Source organism: Wolffia australiana, chromosome 13 (genome assembly GCF_029677425.1).
Source record: "Wolffia australiana isolate 7733 chromosome 13, ASM2967742v1".
Lineage (NCBI taxonomy): Eukaryota > Viridiplantae > Streptophyta > Magnoliopsida > Alismatales > Araceae > Wolffia > Wolffia australiana.
Genome location: NC_135847.1, coordinates 110,650 through 133,353, shown reverse-complemented (window position 1 = coordinate 133,353; position 22,704 = coordinate 110,650).

Genomic DNA, 22,704 nt, shown 5'->3' with positions numbered 1-22,704 from the left:
GTGCACTTCTCATAGCTCTTCCTACCTAAGCAAAGATTAAGGTGGTCGTTTTTTCCTTCGGTAGGAAAAAGGCTCAAGGACCGAATGGATTTTCTACAGAATTCTACACTGCATGCTGAGATATCGTAGGCACTAACTTGGTGCTTGCTATCAAGGAGGTATTCACACGCAAAGTCTTCCCGCGAAGTTGGAAATCCACTTTTCTAGCGCTCATTCCTAAAGTGGACACTCCAATTTCCTTCCGAGACTTTCGCCCTATTAGTCTTTATAATGTATGCTACAAAGTTGCATCCAAGATCATTACAAATCAACCAGGGCACTTTCTCGATAGACTTATCTAGCCTGAACAGTATGGTTTTGTCAGGGGTCGACAGATCCATGACGATATCATGGTAGTTCACGAGCTAGCCTAGTAACTAGGTGCTCATATTCGGGGTTCAAATGTCATCATAAAACTTGATATGGAAAAGGCCTTCGATCGAGTTGAGTGGAATTTTCTTACCAAAGTGTTACGTCGCTTTGGATTCACTAATGCGTTCATCGATCTAGTTGATGCCTGCATTCGAGAGAATCATTTCTCTCTCTTGATGGATAGAAATTCTACTAGGTTCTTCACGGCCGCGATAGGTCTATGACAAGGTGATCCTATCTCACCCACCCTTTTTATATTGATGGAGGAGATCTTCAGTCGATCGCTCACACGTGCGATAAATCGTGGCCTAATCCAACCATATTTTACGAAAAGGGGATGCCCGATCCTCTCGCACCCAGTCTTTGTGGATGATGCCATCCTTTTCCTTAATGGACTAAAAAAATCTATTAAGGAATTTATGAGCATCCTCACTGCGTACGAGCAAGCCTCAGCCAGCTCGTCAATGCCTCAAAGAGTAGCTTTATAGTTGGTCCTTCCACCACTACACAGCGCTCCCAGATAATCCAACACTCTACCCGTTACTCACGAGGATGTCTCTCTTTCGACTATTTTGGATGTCCTATCTTTCTCGGACGCGCTAGGCATCATTACTTTGATGCCCTTCTGGCTAAATTGAGAAAGAAACTTGAGGTATGGAAACTCCATTTTCTCTCTCCTAGAGGATGCATCCAACTTATTCGGCATGTCCTCATGAGTATCGCGTTGCATACTCACTATCTCTCACAGTCCTCCGCTCAGTGGAACGATTATGCGCACGTTTGTTATGGTTCGGTCACCTCGAGGGTGAGTAGGCCAACGGCCGAGGGGGGTTAAGGGATCAGACGCCTCTCAGATGTCCTGGACATGCTTCAAAAGAAACTTGTATGGCGCATGCGCACCATACACTTCCGATTGGGAAGTTTTAATTCTGCCAAGTACGGTGAGTAGGCCCATCGAGAGATGGATATCCGAGGCCATCGGAGATGGCAAACGTGGCAGCGACAGTGGCTTGAGATCGCCCAGGTCACATGTTGGCGTATAGGCTGAGGTACGATTAGCGCCTAATTTGATACTTGGCACGCTGACGAGCCTTTTGCTCGCCATCCCCGCTTTGTACCACATCGAGTGCGACTTACAGTGGCCTAGCTGCTTAAGGGCAACGCGCCACACTTATGGGAGCAACATGGCTCCCCTCCGCCATGTTACCCAAAGTCCAGAACACTTCAATCAGGTCCACTCTCGACCGTGCTATTTGGATGCTCACACTGGATGGCGCACACTCATGGAGTTCTTCTTGGGAGTATTTTATTGAGAAATCCCCCATCCAGCACTAGGTCGCCGCACCTGGCACCCGGTGATCCTTACCAGCGTCTCCTTTTTACTCTAGAGACTCCTACACCGTGGCCTCTCAAATGATGATAGATGATCCGTCTAGGCCACTCTCTCACCTCATGTTGCAACTACTGTCCCGCATTTCCACATATTGAGACTATGGCACATCTTTTTTTCCATAGTGAGACAGCCATAGAATGTTGGCGCCAAATCACGCACCTTTGGCGTCCACTACTTCATATTCCACTGACCCCATTGGAGTGTTTTGGCAAGATATTTCTCTTGCTAATATGCTCTAAATGGAGTCCCATCCTACACATCGCCATAGCTTATTTACTATGGGAGATATGGAAGGGGCGAAATTCTTCTCATTTTGCAGGGACTCCCATGTGCGCCGTGGATATCATATGTTGCGCCAAGTTGTGGATACGACGCATCCACCATCTCATCCCCACTCGCGACTACAGCTCAATACTTGGATGCAATCTCCTTCGTGCATGGGGCATTCTGATGACCCTTGCCCCTATCCGCATTCAGCTACACGTCATCCATTGGCACCCATCGACAATTGGAAGCCTCAAACTAAATGTGGATGGTGCGTCCAAAGGGAACCCGGGGCCAGCATGGGGAGGTGGTATCCTCCGGGATCATACAGGGAATATTCTCTTTGCTTTCTCCTCTTTCTATGGTGTACAAACTAACAAAGTAGCCGAAGCTATGGTGATACATGATGGTGTAGCACTCTATGAGGAACGAAATCTTCATAATATCGTGGTAGAATCAAACTCACAAGTGTTAGTCGACATGCTTCATGCAAGTACATGTTCCCAATGACGACTACACTGTATATGGCAGAACATCATGCGGTGCCGCCCTCGCATAACTAGCGTTCGTCATCAGCTGCGAGAAGGCAACCAAACAACAGATGCCCTCGCCAACCACACGGTACACACACGACTCCCTTCCTTTTCCTTTCTTGGCAAGCACTCCCTCCGACCTCTAGGGGATGCAATCCCATCAAACGTCTCGGCTCGCCGAACCTCTGCACGTGCCGAACACTTTTGAAGGAGGTCCCATGGTAGTGGGGGATCGCGTGGAGCACTCGAGGTGGGAGCGCTCACACCTGATCCAACGATCACGACAGCGGGGTGGATGAGGTCCTCGCCATGCACTTCATCAATGTACTTGTTAAAGGCAGGGACAGCTCCACTATCTCTCCATCATCATCATGTGGGGGGCTCGTGTGAGGCGTCGACGCGAGCACTTCTCCAAGCACCTACAAGGTATCACTTATGTATCGTTTCCTCTCCTGCACATGGGCGTGGACGAGTGGGATCCAAGTGTAATTGGGATATTTATACTCGCTCCACGCCTATAAACATTGGTAAACACTTCACTTTGTAAATAAACTCCCCCTAGGTGGCGTCCAGGGCATGGCTGGATCGGTCTACGGGCACCATTGCTGGGTTGGCCGTACCCAACATCGTGTTTTTTGCCCAAAAAAACAAAAAGTCATCAATAAGAGCTATGATTCGTCGCTGTTCAACGAATTGAACGGCGCCATGTGGCGGCACAATTAAAAGGATTTTAAAATATTTAAAAATCCATAGTAATTAAAAAAATCCCAATAAATAGATATAAATATATATTTTGACTCAAAAAAATCGTTTCTTTCCAAATTTAATGTCAAATTTTTTAAAAAAAATCATATTCTGTCTTAAAAATTATATTATTTAAGAGTATATAGTTAGAAAAATCCCAAAAAATGCAAAAATTTCAGAAATTCATTCTAAAAATAGATTTAATTATTTTAAGCTTGATAACATGCAAATATGATAAATTTAATGCGGATAAACATGTAAATATGATAAGATAAGGTACAAAAAATTCATATTCTCAATCTCCACCTCTTCTTCTTCAACTCTCCTTGATAATGTTGAAGATCTTGTCACCATGAAGCCACTCTCCGTGGTTGAGTGGAGAACATAGCAGAGTGGAGAAAGGGTGAGTCTCAGTTCTCTCTGCCCTAGGTGCTTGAAATGAGTGCCCCTTCCCTATTTATCTTTCATTTAAGTTGTTCTCAAAAACCCATCAAGCAAAATATATTCACCAATGCCCTTATGATCTTATGCGTGTGACATTTTAGGCCCATTTGTCATTCTAGTTTATAAATTTAGTGCCTAATAATAATTATTGGGAAACCTTATTAATTAACTATATCGACATATATATTAATAAACTAAGGATCAATTTAACCCAATTCATAGGTTAAGTTTTCAGTGCGTGGGGTGCCAAGCTACGCCGCATGCTCTAGAAGTTACCAAGTAATGTTTGAACTCTCTTATGGAACTTTTACCGTCATTGGTCACCGTATATGTGTAATACATCATCTACACGAGACTCTTGAATGACTTAGGGTATGGTTGATCGTCAAACCATAATTCATCATTCGACTAGTACTGAAGTGTAACAGGGATGATTGGAGAACTTCTTCTCCAATATCCTCACTACCCTGGATAGGGATTTTCTACATCGTCTTCCTTGAGTCAATCTCCTCTTATACTGAGGGTGGATGATCTTGTCTTGACCACTCAATTATCTCCGTGAGCTTCTTACCACATCCGAGTTATGACTTTTTGAATGCCGTGATATGAGACTCATAAGTTGTAGTCAAAATGTGGTCGTCCATCCACGATGTTTATGGAAATATCTATGGCTAGCAAGCTAATCACGCATTCCATGTTCATTAATAAAACATATGCATTAGAGTGCATGTGTGATGCTTATAATGAAGTCCATGAATACATGAACTGATTTAGTGAATTATTATGAGGTCGTGATATGGAGATCACTAGTCTTTAAGCATGTGTTTTGACTATTCCTATTTGAAGGATACTTAAGAAGGACATCAAAATATACGTATATAATAATACTATCTAGCCTCACTCATATGATGGGTATGGCCATTTCCGTTGCCATTAGTGTCGAGTCACTAAGGATAGATAGTGGGTGCTCTTTGAATCCCATGAGCTTCTTTCTATATGATGAGTATGGCCGTTTTTGTAGCCGTTTCTATGAGTTTCTTACTACATCCGAGCTATGACTTGTTTGAATCCCATGATTAGAATCTTGTAAGTCTAGTCAAAATATAGTCGGCCATCCACGAGATTTCATTGGTGTCTCAGGTCAGTGTATCACTTATACTACTATGACATGAATCAACCTGATTGACGTTTAAGTATAATACCATTAATGGATTCCTCGGATCAATTCAATGAACTCTTTCTCTAAAGATCACCCACTATATGCCCTTAGTGTCACCACATTAATAGTCACAAGATCAGCAATAATTATTATATAAGTAGGATCAGTTAGGATTATTCTATCCAGATAATTTGATGTCCGTCTTGACTATCCATCGAATAGGATTCTTTAGAATACATGTTTAAAGACTATTGATCTCTGTATTATGATCTCATCATAATTCACTAGGTCATTGCACGTATTCATAGACTTCATTAGAAACATCATACCAAAATAATAATGAACATAATATTTTATTCATTTAACTTATATAAATATAGTGATGTGATTTGGCTTGACGGCCACATAACATCCATCAGCGGGCTCCCTCCTTACAAAGGGGGTAATATGCCCCCCCTAAGGAAAATAAGGAAATATGCCCACATAAAGGGTTCTATGGGCGCCTAAAAGGAGAGGCCCACACACATGATCATCAACAGGCTCAAACACACGTGTACAAACACAAACACACAAACACATTGTCCCGCATATAAGGCCTACAGACAAAAAGAAGCCATAAAAGCCCGAACGAAGATAACGTCAACCTCCGGGGGCCTGTTGACTAGTCTGAATACTTAAAGGCTAGGTCTTTCACTTTAGTCCATGTTCCTCAAGCTGGTTGGGACTGGCATTCGGTGCTAGTTGGTCCCCATCAAACTAGAGAAACAATTCTCCATAGACATTTCATCTAATACTTAAAACTTGTATATCAGCGTCACTCTTTCTTGGAGGATTCAATAACATCGTATGGGCATCGCCCTTGGGAGAATCCGCCAAGTTCCAAACTTAAATAGGAGCATAGATAACTTTCAAAATCTATGTGTTCTTATTCACTCCAGAAAGTTAGAATATTATCAACATTTACTTGAATCATTATTCCAACATTCTGATCACGCAGTACAATCATCGTGAATAGAGATATGAAATTATTGTGTCTATCTGAATAGGTTTAGCATTCAGACCTCAGCAATGAGGTTGTGATGGTTTTAGATTTGAAATTTCTTGCAAGATTATTATTACACCCAATATCTTCATATAGAAGAAATATGTCTTCGAACAAAAATATAATTTTATTGAAACTGCTGTTTGTTCCTTGGGAGGGTAGAATCAATATTCAAAAATTCTCTTTCGGATAACTCATGCCTCTTGTCAAAGGTTAGACTTCCCATGCTCATTCTTAAATTTGGGTTCAGTTCCTTTTCCATAACTCTTATGGGTTAAGAATTAACAAAATATCTGGAAAAAATATCATTATCTTATCCTACTTATATGATAATTATGGTTTATCTTGGGCCATTAGAGTATATACACTAAGTACATGTGGTGGGTGTTGTTTAAAGAAATATTTTACTAAAGTGATATATATATCCCTAAAGTGGTTATACATAAAATATCGTCGTTGTATAAGTAGCCTATTGCGTTGAAACATGATATACATCTTGTGGAGCGAGGACTATGTTTTGAGTAAGATGTATGAGACTCTAATCATTGGATTCAAATAAGAATGAACTCAAATATAATAAAAAATTCATGAGGAAGAAGATGCATTACATCCCTGGAAGGCTAGGGGGAATATTGGTTATCAAGTTATCCAATGATTCATGTTCCACATCAATACTAATTATAATGATACATCATGGCTTGGTGGTTAACCGTAATCATAGTCATTAAAGATCCATTGTCGCATTGATAATGTACATTCACCTTGAGTTGGAAATATGTACAACTTGAAGATACTCTTCCAAGGAGCAAAGTTTGAGTGGAATCAATTCCTGACAAGGTAATATGATCATCTAAAATTTAATGAAACAGTTCTAAAATAATTTTTGCTAGTGAACTACTTAAAGCTTGATTCTAAAGTAATATTAAAGCAAATAAAATGGAAAATTGTGGCTGGAAAAGATTTAAACCCAAAAATGCTTCAATAGATTCATATAAAATTAAATAGAAAAGCCAATATACATATTATACAAATAAATATATAAATAGTATATTCATGAATATAATGTCAAAAACAATGAAAAAATATATTATACTAAAAAATTATTTTTATAGTATAATATTATAAAATTCCCTCAAAATACCCAAAGTTTCAAAAATTTATAATATAATTCCAAAATAAGATTGGTCATTTTTATGCTTGATAACACATGTTTAATCAATTTAATGCAAATACAAATGTAAATATTGGTATATTAACATATTAAAAGTGTGTATTATCAAACCCCCTACTTTAATCAATTCTAGTCCATTAGTTGTGGCTGAGCATGGCATTAGAATGTGTTCTCCTATATTGGCAATCTCTTGGAGTAACAGTAGTCTGAGGCACATGTGAAGATGAGTCTAGGCACGTCACAAGTTGCAAAGGTCGACAACCACCACAGTGTGTCCCCGTTGTGCTCTATTTTATGCGCGAACCCACTATCATCACCAATGCTCAACTCTCATGCAGGAGCTGAAGAATTAACTCAACATCATGTAAAGTAAGGATGAAAATACTCCCTTGAGATGGTGGAAGGCAGTCGACACTATACTTTCTCATGTTGCCCAAAAGCACACTCAAGTTTCTTAATGTGAACCCATAAAGTGCATAAGTGGAAAAGGACTATTCTTTGTCAGTTGAGGCATCACCAAATATCACAAATTACACCTTGGCACTGAGAGCATTGTGATGTGATGATGTTGCGATCATGGTTCTTTTGGCACGACCAATACTCCTAAAACTCTGATGATGATGCCAACTGATGTAACACGATGGTTAGGAGTCGACATCTCATGTTACGTCACGGAGGAAAATCACTAAATGTGATATTAATGATGTGAAATGATGAGTAGGTTTAGAGATTTAATGAGAAGTACGACGGTAGTCAGAAGATCCGAGGCGTGACCAATTGACAACACATACGGGTTATGTCACGAGCAAGTTCTCAATGACCCATGTGAGCAGATCAAAAGACGATGAGTGGAAACGATCTCATCCAAGAGCGTCCACACCTTAAATGTAGACTATCAGACCCGACACAGATAAAAAAAATTCTCTATCATGAATATGGTGGCTAATAAATCCACATTTAAACTCACTCGAAGGCGATGAGAAATTTAGAGATCGGCACTAAAACAAATAATCAAGCTGAATAGAACAGAAATTATGAGAGTGCCTAACCTGGGAAAGCAACAGCCTTGGCGGGTGTTGACAAGTAGAGATGTATGAACAATAAGTGATGTATCATGAGCTGCATGGTTCATTTGTATGTGGAGTCACATGGAGATGCTTCCAAAGTAGAACGAATGAAGCATCCAATTTGTAGAGAAGATCCAAACTCAATGGTCGGAGATCACATTGTCGGAATCGGTTTTGCAACATCAAGCGATCAGTTAAGTAACCGCCAGGGAAATTGAGTTAGGAGTCATCGTCGGGAAATAGTTGCCGGCAAAGGATGACTCCGGCAATGTCAATCAAGCAGTCTCAACAAAGGTTAATATTCTCCGCTTGGGTGTTGTTGAACAAATGACGTGAAATTTTGCTGGGAAAATCTGACTGCCGCACCTGGTTATCGTGGCTAGATGTGGTTTTTCTATGGAGCCCATGGTCAGAGGTGACTTAAGATGCCGGACCCGCTGAGGGGATCGGGTAGTCACCGTTGTGCGCTGGGAGGAATTGAAATCGACGATCAACTGAATACACCTTTGATGTGGCAGGGCAGAGCGACGATTGTTGAGGCCTTCACTGTGAGAATTGGTACGGTGACATGGATTCCGCAATAGCCGAGTGGTATAACTCAAAGAATCAATGATCAGGTTTGAGATGCGGTCAGCCGATCATGAATCACCACTGGAGAATGTTCCAAATGGTGGGTCTTCGATATGAGGCAGAAAATCGACAGGGCTTGGCTGAGTTCGGGTACGTCAACGAAGGTATTTTGATTCTAAATGATGACAACGTCAATAGTAGTGGAACATTGACTCTCATGTTGCAAATCTCTGATCGATTCTGGTGGGGACAACGCAAGATCACCTGATGTGTCCTCCCATATGTTCCTAGATAACATAAGTGACAATTTCTATGGAGGCAGAAGGAGCACCCCACGTAAACAAAGGAATTGCTTCCAATTTCCCCTACGATCTCTTCTTCCTCTTCTTCTTCGAGGTACTCTTGTTCTTCTTCAGAAAGCAAACACGATAACACTTCTTCCAAAAAGGGGAAAAAACACACAATAACTACTAATAATCAACACGAGATTTCAATTCTTCAAATGATCAAGCCTGTTCCTTTCCCACGTCCACTCCTTCCCTCTTATATAGGGAAAGTAGTAGTTGTGGGTGGCCCTATTGGGCCCCCCTTATAACGGAAAGCCTATTGGGCTTCCCCTTAAAAGGGATCTTTAGGGGAAGAAGAAAGCCCATCATGGTTTTCTCCCCCTAAAGAGGACAATTAAGCACAATTAAATAATAGAAAACACATGTAGGAGGCCGGTACTTACGCAGGAGGGGTCTCCCGAAAATCCAAAGATGACGAAAGAAAGAAAAGAACATAAAGACACACAACACAAAGTGAGACGACAACGCCGCTTCTCAAACATGATAGTGGAACTATAGAGTCTTCACGTGAGCTCAGGCTCCGCAATGTGGCTGGCGACGGGTCAGAGCGCGATCGACTGGATGGTCCTCCATCACCAACAATGATGAAACTTTAGAAGTTTGTAAGTTATGTTCTATTACTTAAAATTTAAGCAATTATATTTCGTACAGAGACTAATTGTTACTCAATATAACAGGTTGGCCGTGGAGAAAAAACAGATGGTACTTTATGGGATGTGAGGCGTACCATCATACTCATTTAAGGGAGCCCTGAACTACATATCAAACTGTTAATTTTGTTTCTAGAGCAAAAAAATGACTATTTCTTACCTTTATTTTTGATTTTTTATGTAGAAATACTGCTATAGTTTCAAAGCTGAGACTTCTCTCTACTTTTCTTCAGGACTGTTTTCCGTTATGTCATTGTTTCTTATGTTTTATATGTTTGAATCAGTGTAAATCTAAATTATCTTCTCTCCCTTTATTTATCTATGTTTAGCTTCCACATCTCCCCTTTTTACTCTGAGTTTTTAGCCCAAGACAAAAAACTGGGCCACCGTATTCATACCATATCTCTTTTTGTCTCTCTATCTTTACTTATCCTCTTGCACCCCTTCTCTATTTCCCACTCCTTTTGTCTTTGGTTCTCTTTACCCCACTCATTATTTATCTCTAGCCCTCCCTCCTTACCTCTATTCCTCTTTATTTATATCTGTGCCTTCTATTTATTTTTCTCTTTATCTCACTCTTTAAATGTATCTCTTCCCTCTCTAATGTGTGTGCCGTAGCTCATTCTACATGAATCTACATCCCTCTCCTTATTTATTAGTCTTTAGCTCTCACTCCATCTCTCAAACACTCACTCTCGAAATATCTCTTTTCTCTTTATTTTCTCTGAGACTGTTTTCCTTTGTGTGTCTATTTCCTATGCTTCATATGTTAGAAAGACTGTTCTCTTATTTCTCTCTATTTGGCTTCCATATCTCCCCTTTTATCTATGAGTCTTTATGATGAAGGACAGCCTTGCTGACGCGGGTCAACAATCTAGTGTCGACGGGTTGCAGGAGTCCGTAGATGGAGATTTTGGATGACGGTTGACTGTTGATGTGTCGTTGAGTTGACCGTTGACTGATCACTGAACAGGGTGGATAGACCAAGGAGAGAGGGAAAGAGAGAGTGATTGAGAGAGAGAACAGTCCGTCGAAGAGAAAGAACGGCCCGATAGAGAGAAAGAGCGATGGAGACGGCAGCAGGAGGCCTTCCCTCAGTGGCGGCGGCGGCTGAGGAGAAACCGATGGGCGAGATTTATCGAAGTAATCTTTTCTTCAGATTAAAATCGCCATCGAAAACAATGAAAGTCTTGGTATCTTATAGATCCATAGAGGGAAAGAAGAAAGTGGGAAGCATGGGGGGAAGAAGAGGGTGGCGGCGGTTGCTACTCGAACCGCAACAAACGTGGTGTCGTTCATCGTGCAATCTCCACCACTTTAGATCTTGTCTTAAGATACTGGGCAACCTATTCATTTCTTGTATCCTTCTCCACATGTTTATAGTATATCGCTTTCTCAAGTTCTCTTGTTCTATTAATCCCCATCTTTATAACTCGATCTCTATTCATCTACTTCTTTCTATTTCCCTTTTTTCACATTATGAAGTGTCAATTGTAAGCTGGTCTCTTGTAGCAGAAGGCGAGAAGAACAGAGTGTAGAAGAGAAAGAAAAAGGAGGAAATGATTAGAGAAAAGAAGCTCAAATTTTCGTTAACATAAGAGGGTATTTATACTAGCCATCTATAACGGCTAGTTTGACTAGCTCCAATGGCTAGTTTGACTAGCCGTTATAACTTCAATTTAATTAAATCAGATGATGGGCCCATAAGTGTTGACCCATTAATAATAGTCTAATTATATTATTTCTATAATTAGCTTATACATTCAACACTCCCCCTCAAGCGTAGGAATGTATATTAGTTATTCCAAGCTCGGACACCAGGTATTGCATGTTCTTGATCGGTAAACCCTAGGAGAAGATATCTGCACATTGCTCCTTAGAGTTGACGTGTTCAGTCTTTAGAATTCCTTGCTCCTAATGGTCTTGTATGTAGAATCTGTCAATGTTCACGTGTTTCATCCCATCATGATCAACTGGGTCGTGAGCAATGCTGATGGCAGACTTGTTGTCTCAGCGGATGAGAATTGGCCTTGAATACATAATCCCTAAGTCGTCCAGTAAGCTTTTGATCCACATTGCTTCATAGATCCCCTGTGACATTCTTTGAATTCTGCTTCAGTGCTCGACTTTGATACAATGCTCTGCTTTTTGCTTCTCCATGTCACCAATTTTCTCCCAAGGAACGTGCAGTATCCGGTAGTTGACCTATAATCAAGACAAAAACCAGCAAAATCAGAATCAATGTATAGAACAAGATCTAACTTACCTGTCCTTCTATAGGCGATACCAAGTCCTGGTGTTCCTTTCAAGTACCTGAGAATTCTGTTAGCAGCCTAAAATTGAGAATTTCTAGGTGAATGCATAAACTAAGTACATTTACTGCGTAACATATGTCAGGTCGTAAATGTGAGAGATAGAGTAATTTTCCAACAATGCTTTGATATGAGCTAATTTCTACCCTAGTTTCATTCTCATTGATAGTTACCTTGTGGTTGACTTCAATTGGGGTTTCACTTACATGACAATTCATACGTTTGTTGTGTCATTAGTATCCCTTCATTCGATATTGCAAATTCAATACGTAAAAAATATTTTAGGTCCCTAATTGTTCAACTCTAAAATTCTTATCTAAATGATCTTCAAGGGTCTTAATTTCTCTAAAATCATTTCCGGTGATGATGATATTGTCCACATACACAAACAAGATTGTTATCATTCTTTCAGTTTGATGTTTAAAGAACATAGTATGTTCCCCATTACTTTAGTTGTAACCAAGCCTTTTCATAGCTTGGGAAAAATTCCCAAACCATGCGCAGGGAGACTGTTTTAAACCATATAAAGCCTTGCGAAGTCGGCATACCTTACCCTGATTCAGTTTTTCTTCATATGCAGGGAAAATATCCATATAAATTTCTTCCTTCAGGTCTCCATTAAGGAAGAGATTTTAAATGTCATATTGATTTAGTGGCCAATCCAAGTTTGCTGCTAGGGATATAAGAATCCTGATAGTATTAATCTTTGAAACTGGTGCAAAAGTTTCTTGGTAGTCAATTCCATATGTTTGAGTGTATCCTCTGGCTACTAGACGTGCCTTATATCTGTCTAAACTATTGTTAGATTTACACTTTATCGTGCATACCCATCTATAGCATACTGATTTTTTATCCTTCGGCCGATGAACTACCCCCCAGGTATTATTCTGCAATAGAGCCCTCGTTTCATCATCCATTGCTTCCTTCCATCTGATGTTCTTCATAGCTTCCTGTGGGGACTTTGGTATTGGAATGTCTTGTATTTTGGCGAGAAATACTTTGTGTCCAGGTGAAACTTGCTTATAGTTTAAGTAATTTGTCATAGGATAGGGTACAGGTTTCACAAATGCTCATTTTCCCTTCCTTAGGATGATTGGCCATTCTGTCCCTTCATTATTATGTTCTATTTCTTTATTTTCATCTACTTCTCCCCCTGCAGTAGAAAGTACTCACCCTTCATCCAAATTCGTAGGTCCTGGTAATCTCTCTTTTTTCTTCCTCTAGTAGTATTTTGGATATGGGGTTAATTGATGTAATCCTTCCGATTGTCCTGTCTCAACTTCATTTGGTTGACATGGATCTGCATTTTCTGTTCCATGTTCAACCTCATTTGTTTCGATGGGTATAATATCAATACCATTCTCAGGTAGTCTGTATTCCTCATATGGATCTTGGTTGGTGTCCATTTTTGATGTTGTTGTTGTTTCACTAGTCAGTAACTGAGTTATGTACTTATGAGTCTCAGCTCCTCTAGGCTTATAATAAAATGAGTTTTGATCAAACACCACATCCTCGGACACTATGTACTTACGGGTTACTGGATGATATAGTTTGTATCCTTTTTGAGTAATAGAATATCCAATAAAAACACATTTCAATCCCTTTTTGGATAACTTGTTCTATTTATGTGCATTGTTGTACACATATTCAACACATCCAAATGTTCTAACAAGTAGTCCAGTCTTCAACCTCACATTGGGATAATAAGTTTCCACCAGTTCTAGAGGACTCTTAAAGTCTAAGATCCTTGAAGGAAGTCGATTTATCAAGTGTGTAGCTGTCATTATCGTAAAACCCCATAGGTTTGCAGGAACGTTTCCATGAATTAAAAGAGTTCTCCCCTTGTCCACTATATCTCCTAGTTTCCTTTCAGCCACTCCATTTTGTTGTGGAGTATAAGGACACGAAGTTTCATGTCTTATTCCTTCAGCAATAACAAACTCCAATAATTCATTGTTAAGGAAATCTTTGCATTTTCTGTTCTAAGTCCTTGTACTTGATCACCAAACTGTCTCTTAATCAAAGCACACAATCCTTTTATATTTTTGGTTACTTCATGTTTGTGTTTTTGAAGAAACATTGATATTCTAGGAAATATCAATGTCCTAGAATATCCTGTTGTGGAGAGTGTCCCCAAACATCGCAATGGATTATTTGGAAAGGTTTAGTCGTGTGGGTGTTACTAGGAGGATAGGTAGTCCTTTTAAATTTGTCTAACTGACAAGCTTCAGATAGTAAATTTCCACTAAAATGTCCTTGAACAAATAGGGGTACATGTGTTTTAGAAGATGAAAGGATGGATGACCCATTCTTTGGTGGATCTCCATGAGTGACTCCTTTGATGATGTGGCTACAACTACCACCTTGGTTCTATCTCTTCCTAAGGATCTAGGATTCTGCCAGGGCAGATAGTAGAGTCCTTGTTGGACCTTAGCTAGTCCAATTCTCCACCCGAGTTCCGTGTGACATAAATAGGCATCCATATTAACAAATAAGACATTATATTCTTTTAACTTAGCTAATTGCTCTACGGAAATTAAACTTACAAAAAGTTTGGGAACATACAATACATTTTGTAGTTCACCAATTGGTTGTATATTCAAATTGCCAATGCCTACTACTGGGAGTAGTGTGCCATCAACAGTTTGAACATGTTTCCTAGGAGTGAGTTTTTCATATGTTATAAAGGATTCTCTCCTTGATGGCATATGATCAGTCAACCCTGAATCAAGGATCCATGCATTTGCTAGATCCTTAGTAAATAAAGCTATATTTGTCAAAAATTCCCTTTTACCAGTATTGGCCATAGAAGTAGAGCCGATGATGGAACCGGAGTGGATGATCGTCTTTAGATTTTGAAATTCCTCAGTCATCTTCTGGAAGTCCTAGGATAAGGGAAGATCATTCCCAGAATTTTTTTCTCCTTGCTGTGCTAGATGGACTCTTACAATAAGGGGAGAATTTCAATCGAGTTTCCAGGATTTGTCTTTAATGTGTCCCTTTTTCTTGCAATAGTTGCAAATTACCTCTTCTTTATTCACCTTCTCTAAGTCCAATCTTGGTTGGCTCTGACCTTTAGTGATGTAGGCTGTAGACTCAATATTTCATCGAGCAGCATTTAACCAACTTTCCTCTTCCATCACCTTGGTCACATCTTCATCAAATGTAGGCTCATCTTCCTTGTTGTACAACTGACTCTTGATCATCTCAAATTCAAGTCGTAGCCCTTGTAAGAATAGACATAATCTATTTGTAGCTTCATGAGCCCTGGCAACTGGGTCTATAGAGGGTGGTCGAAAATGATCTAACTCATTATGGATGTCCCTCAATTTATTTGAATAGGTTAGGACATCTATATCCCCTTGTTTGAGAGTGTAGGATTGTATTATAAGATCAATAATTTTTGTTTTGTCATTCTTTTTAGAATGACTCCGAGGAATCGCCTCCCATAATGTCCTAGATGTTCCATATGATGAATATCTGGCTCATTGCTCCGATGCAATAGAGTCCAGTAGCCAGGCAAATACGAATTCTTCCTCCATGACCCACCTCTGATAGTTTGGACGAGTCTTATTTGGACAGCTTCTGTGAGAAGATGTAGTAGCTTCCTTGGTTTTAAGGCAGCTTGGATATTCTTCTCTCATAGCAGGAGATTATTCCCATTGAATATGTTGCACTTGGCAATAACCGGAAGGTGAGTAAGCCATCTATCCGCAAAAGGCACTTGAGCTCCTGATGATGATGGACCTTGCTCCCCGGTAAGCTTCATGGAATCTTCTGTAACAGCCATGTAGTCGAGATACTGAGAGCTCCTCCTAACGGATGTGTCGACAACTCAAAATTGCTATCGATCTTATACTCAAAAGAATGACCACCAATCTTGTAAAGTAGACAGAATCCTCCCGTAGGATGATTTTTTCTTCAACAAAAAACTCCCAAGCAGAAATCCTCCCGTAGGATGATTTTTCTTCAACAAGACTCCCACGTAATCATAAGCTTGGCTCTGATACCATGTCAATTATAACCTGGTCTCTTGTAGCAGAAGGCGAGAAGAACATAGTGTAGAATAGAAAGAAAAAGGAGGAAACGATTAGAGAAAAAAAGCTCACATTTTCATTAACATAAGAGGGTATCTATACTAGCCATCTATAACGGCTCGTTTGAGTAGCTCTAATGGCTAGTTTGACTAGCCGTTATAACTCCGGTTTAATTAAATCGGATGATGGGCACATAAGTGTTGGACCATTAATAATAGACTAATTATATAATTTCTATGGTTAGCTTATACATTCAACATGAGGTAATACACATTTAGCATTTTCCAATCATATTCCAGTTATAGTGTTTCATATAGATATACTTATACGAATTGGAATAAATTTGAACTAATATATAATGACTACCCAATATATCAAAATTAAAGTAATAACTGGAAATTAAAAAAAATAATTATCACACATCAATTAGTTACATGCTTTAATGGGGAATAATCCTCAGTCCTAAGAAGAAAACAATGTGAAGGACACAAATAGTTATCGCTGAAGAATAATAACATTGAAAAAATAAACAATTTTTTTTTCAGTTCTTAATCGTCTGCTGTCCAAGGCCTCGGATGAAGTGATTTTTTCCTCTTGAGATGGTGGACGAGATCGGCGGATGGTATTGGTGGTCCACTCATTATTTTTTGTTACTCAACATATAAAAAAATAACACTGTCCCATCCGTCGTCTCTTGCATATGATTTTCCATCCGACAATCGTGCGACCTCCTAGATGGGATGAGAAAACCATCTCGTCCGCGTCCATGCACTATAATTAGTGTTGGACATTTAGGACTGAGGACTAGCTTTGGAAACAGCTAGCAATGAATGCCCCTTTGCCTCCCTTCCTTTCTTTCCTGCCTCTCGCTCAATCTCTCTCTCAACATAATACAGAAAGAAGAAATGTTGAACCGAGAAAGAGATTTTGATGGCTTCTTTCAGCCCACCTTCAAATAAGAACTCCTCTACATCAAGTGGGTGCCATAGATGGTCAAATATTTGGTGGCTATCACTAAGCTCAACAAAAACCTCTCAAGCAAGATAGATTTAATAAAATTTAAAAGTTTTTTAAAAATATTAAATAAATATTGAATAATGTTCAGTCTCGGTCTGGTCAGGTTGACTAGTCAATGTCAAAGTCGAAGTAGAAAATTTAGGTTGATGGGTATGTTGAATATCCACAACATTAGGTAAGGTTTAGGTCTTTGCTGAAAATCCAGGCTGGATCGAGACCGTTAAATCCTTACTATAATGGTATGGGGCTGTCATAAATGCCTTCCCTCGGACTACATAAGAGCTCCTCTGTGCATGCTTCTTTTGAGCTTTCATCAGGCCTCTTATGTCTCACTTGGGCGCTATATTGGAACCTTCGACAGATTTCCTTACGACACTTACAGGGCCGTATTTTGGGCGCTATAATGGAGCGAGGAAGGAGCAGCCAAAAGAGGCCTTATGTTGTGGAACCCTTTGTAGTGAGTGTTTTCCCCCTTAGTTTTCTTTAAAGTTATTCAGTATGATTATGGTTTTCCTAATTCGACTGTAACATTGACATTGATTTTGACTTTGACATTGACCAAGTTGGTTCTTTAGGCACTAGTTTTAGTAAAAAACAGAGCCATAACCCGCGATCATCATACTGCTTTCATACAGTCAAGTAGACATGGTCGTTCGGTTCGCTTTGTGCGAATTGGAGCGATTTGTGCGTTCTGTTCGGAAATCCAAACAGAACAAATTTGAAAATGAACATAAATTCGCACAGACCCCTGTGCGGTTCGCATTGTGCAAATTGTGCAAATTTTTTTTATGTCAATTAAAAAAAAAACCCTCGTCGGCCTTCCATCTCCCCGTGTCTACTCTCTCGACTCGCCATTCCATCCCCCTTCTCGATTTTTAGGTCTTTCTACTCCCCTTCTTCTCCCTCCGACTCTCGTCCGTCGCTGCTCCCCCAGCTCCCCCTGCTCGGCTGCGCCCTCCGTCCCTCGTCGGCCAACGATCTCCCCCTGCTCTACCTTCTCGGCTGCGCATTCAGTTCCTTGTCAGCCGTCGGTGTCGCATCTCTCCACGAGGTACGCACACTTCCTCTTCTCCCTCGTCTTCCCCCTCTCCCTCTTCCTCTCCATTTGTATGCCTCTCCCTGTCCATCTTCTTTTTTGGACTTCTCCGTTGTCCCTTCTCTCAATCACTCTTCTCCCCGCTCTCCTACTCTCCCTCTCCTTCTCCAATGCTCTGTTTCCACCTCTCTTAATCCCTCTTCCTCCCCCTCTCCTTCTCCATCTTCTTCTCCAATTCTCGGTCACCTCCTCGCTCAATCACTCTTCTTTCCCTTCTCGCTCTTCCTCTCCATTCGTATGCCTCTCCCTGTCCATCTACTTTCTTTTCTAGACTTCTCCGTTGTCCCTTCTCTCAGTCACTCATTCCTCCCCATCTAGGCCTCCCCCTCTTCTTCTCTAATTCTCTGTCTCCACCTCTCTTAATCCCTCTTCCTTCCCCTCTCCTTCTCCAATCCTATGCCTCTCCCTCTCCCTCTCCATTCCTATGCCTCTCCCTGTCCATCTTCTTCTTTTTTAGACTTATCCGTTGCCCTTTCTCTCAATTACTCTTCCTCCCCCTCTAGGCCTCCCCTTCTTCTTCTCCAATACTCTATCTCTCAATTAGCACAGATCTCTTCTAGATTTGATTTTTTCTGATAATGACAAACATTTGAAGCTATTTACGTCCCATCAGTAAGCCTAAAAAATGGATGTGGGTCACATTTAAGAAACTACCATGTGCGGAACGTGGGCCAAATGTAAGACGTAATAACCTCTCTGCTTCTGCAATGCACCCGACAGGATCACTATTTTGGGGCGGATTCGGCTGAGAAGCGTTGAGAGCATTTTTGAAGTCATCTGGAATTGGAGCTGCCTAGTTTACGGTAAGTTTTTTTTATTGACTCTGATTTTAGTTCGTGCTCATTTGGCTCGGTGTTTCAGAATTCTTTCATTTTCACTGCGCTGAATTCTCCATTTCTCTATGTCAGCGTATATTCTTGTTTTTCTTGCCATCTTGCAATCTTTCAGTGATGATGTTGGAGTCTACTTAAGAATGAATGGTAGCTATATTCTTCATTAAAATTTCAAAGCCATGGTATTTCTGTTAGATCCATGAGACAATGATTTTTTCGATATCCCAAAGTATCTGTACTGTGTTGCGTAAATTCGGATCACATAATGTTTGGTGATGTTTCCGCTGATTTATCTCTATGTTTGCCTCCCAATTGATTTATTTGTCTTTCTCGTCATTCTGGATGATCTTGTAGCATAAGATGCCTATAACACATCGATCAAATACCTCTGCTTCATCTGAGAGCTCTGCGTCGACAGAGGGAAGTGTTGGCCACGCCCAAAAGAAGAGGAAGAGAAAGAATGAATGCGCTGCCCGGATACACTTCACAGAGGTGGCGCCTAGGGTTTTCACATGCAATTTATGTACGACTCGGACTAGGGGTCGTGCAGTGACAGTAGAGCAGAACAAGTATAGCTGCAAGTACGGTGCTATGGCGACATTTGCTAAATGTGCACCGTAAAGAGTATAACGAACTTAAGGTTCAAGAAGGGAGCTCTTCCAACCAACCGTCAGTGGCGAACATCTTTGATTGACCAAGTACAGAAAAATTGTACTTCACTGGGCGCTCGTCAGAGATGACAAAAGAAGAGCTTGTACGATTCATATGCCAATCAGCCGCACCATGGAACATTGTATGCAAGAAATATTTCATACGACTACTGCGATACATCGCACAAGAGGAGATTTCGATCCCATCGACAAGGGCTGTGAAGGAAAAGGCTTTCAAGCTTTACACTGAGTTGGCGATTGGTATTCGCGACCGACTAGAGGTTGTCAAAAAAGTGGCCATTACTTTAGATTGTTGGACTTTTGCCAATCGAATCTCATTTTTAGGACTCACCGTTCATTGGGTTGATGCAGAATGGAAGATGTGTGAATGTGTCCTCGTTGTACGTCAGTTGGAGGGCTCGCATAGTGGGGAGTGCTTGAGCGAGATTGTGTTGGAGGTTCTTGCTGATTTTAAGTTGAGTGCAAAGGTCTGCGCGGTGACGACGGACAATGCGTCAAATAATACAACAATGATGGCGACATTGGAACGAAAGTTGCGCTCTGTGAACCCCCGTTTTACTGCAAAGAGACATGTGTTGTGTATTGCCTAGGTGATCAATTTAGTTATGCAGGCCGGACTGAAGGCGCTCGATGTCATCGACGAAGGCCCTGAGGCAACCTTCATTGACGAAGTCGACCTCACTAACATCGACAACATCTTCGATGCGGAGGAGTCGGCTGCCCAATCAATTTCCTTAGGTGACGTTGTCCGGCGCCTCAGAGATGTGGTAGTCGCTATACGAGGATCGTCTAAGAAAGAGGCAAAATATTTCGCCTACTGCCGACAGTTGAATATGTCAAACACGAGGAGGATCCCGATAGATTGCCCTACAAGGTGGAGCTCAACTTTCAAAATGCTTTGTGGATGCATTGAGAAGAAATTCGTCATTGATATGCTGATGTCAAATGTGCTTCGCAAACGTTCTTTACTTGACGCGGAGTGGGACCTCATTGAAAAATTTGTCGACTTACTCAAACCACTACAGCAAGGTACCTATGTCGCTATTTGGAGCAAGGCACCGACGTCAAATGAGGGTATAGTCATTATTAAGGGTCTGATGAGGCACCTTGAGCGTATTAGAGTAGGAGTTACTGAGTCCTCCATGCTTCCTATTGGACACGCTATGTCTACCAGGCAAAGGAACGCCTTATCTAATGTTTGTTCAGCTATGCGGGCGAAGTTAGAGAAATATGTTTCCTTACTAACACGAAATGAGGCGTTCACTATTGCCTCTCTACTGGACCCATCCATGAAGCTTCGTTTGATTGATCCACATGCGAAGAATGATGTACTGTCTACCGTTTGCAATATCATGGAGTCCCATTCGGTATCCAGGGATGTTGGGAGTCGATCCACCGAACGATCTGCTCTATCAACGACGAGTGATTTCATACAAATGGAGCTAGAAGAACTACTAGATCCCTCTAAACTACCGCAAAGAGTTGATCCTATTGAGGAGCTCAACGTGTATGCGACGCCCCCATCAGCTTTTGGCACAGAGGTGTTGCATTGGTGGAAGACAACATGTAACATTAAATTTGCATTTTTCATTTTTCTGATTGCGTATATGATTAACTTTACTCTCATAACAGGTCAACTTTCTTACCCAACGTTAGCGTTGGTTGCAAAGGAGTTCCTAGCTGTGCAAGCGACGAGTGCGGCGTGTGAGCGTCTATTCTCAGAAGGCCGCCGTGTAATCAACTACAGGCGATCGCGACTCACAACATAGAGCGTAGAAGTCCTAATGATGTTGAAGTCATGGTACATCAACGAAGATTTAAGAGCGGATGAGGATGAAGATGGTGATGAAGATGATGGGCCAGTTGACATTTGTGTCGACGCATTCTAGAACAACACGGTGAGTGTTTCTTACTCATGAACTACACTCTAAAAGAAAGTATGCCACGAATCTCAACTATGAACGTCCCTGATACGTTGACTATTGACGTTCAAGCACAGAATGGTCCACAAAAGTTATTGCTCTTACAACTCAGAATTTTCATATATCCTCGTTTATTTCTCCTTTAAATGCTCCTCGACTGTCATGTTTGTCTGTTAAAGTGTGGTCCACTCTCTATTAGACTCCCTATTGGTTTCAAGCATAATTATTTGAGCATGTCATCATCCATCACATACATATTATGACGTCTCCCAAAAAATGCAGGTACATCCATTGCAATGGAGGGCGCAGGAGCCAGATGTAGGGGCGCCCCACGGAGAAGTGTGAGACTTCTACGACGACGACATCAAAAGCAACCCCAAGATCCGACTGTTACTGTCATCAGCTCGGACTCCGAACCAGACGGTGATGACGTCAACACGCGCAGAAACAATACAGATGGGGAAATCCTCGATCAGTTTTCCCCAATTGAAGAGCAATTTATTGTGATCGGCTACGAATACATGCTTACAGAAATTGTTTCTGCCCTGACAAAAGACTTCAACCCTGCGACAAATTCCAAAAGAGTTTTGAATACTGAATGGGATGACAACGAATTTTGGGAGCGCGTCAACTTTACTCCAGCAATGATTGATGTAATCAAGAAACGCATCTGTCATTTCGCCTCCGAGCTTTGATGTTCTATCAACTAATTTGGTGCTTGGCAAGACATCTTTTACCTTTCCTAAATGCACTTGGACTTTTTCATATGTAACGGTTTCCTAAATGCACTTGGACATCTTTTAAGTAGTAATTGTCGTTGTGCATGGACTCATTCGTTTTGTCATTTTAACTGCCAGCGAGTAATAACAACTCAGAACAGAACTACTTTAAGCTAAAAAATTAAACCTCAAAAATGCCACATTTAATTTTATCAATTAAACAAGTGTGATAGATTAGTAGGATAGTTTAGTAGGGTTCGTTTCTTCATCAGTTTCCTCATTTTTAGTTATAACTCTCAATT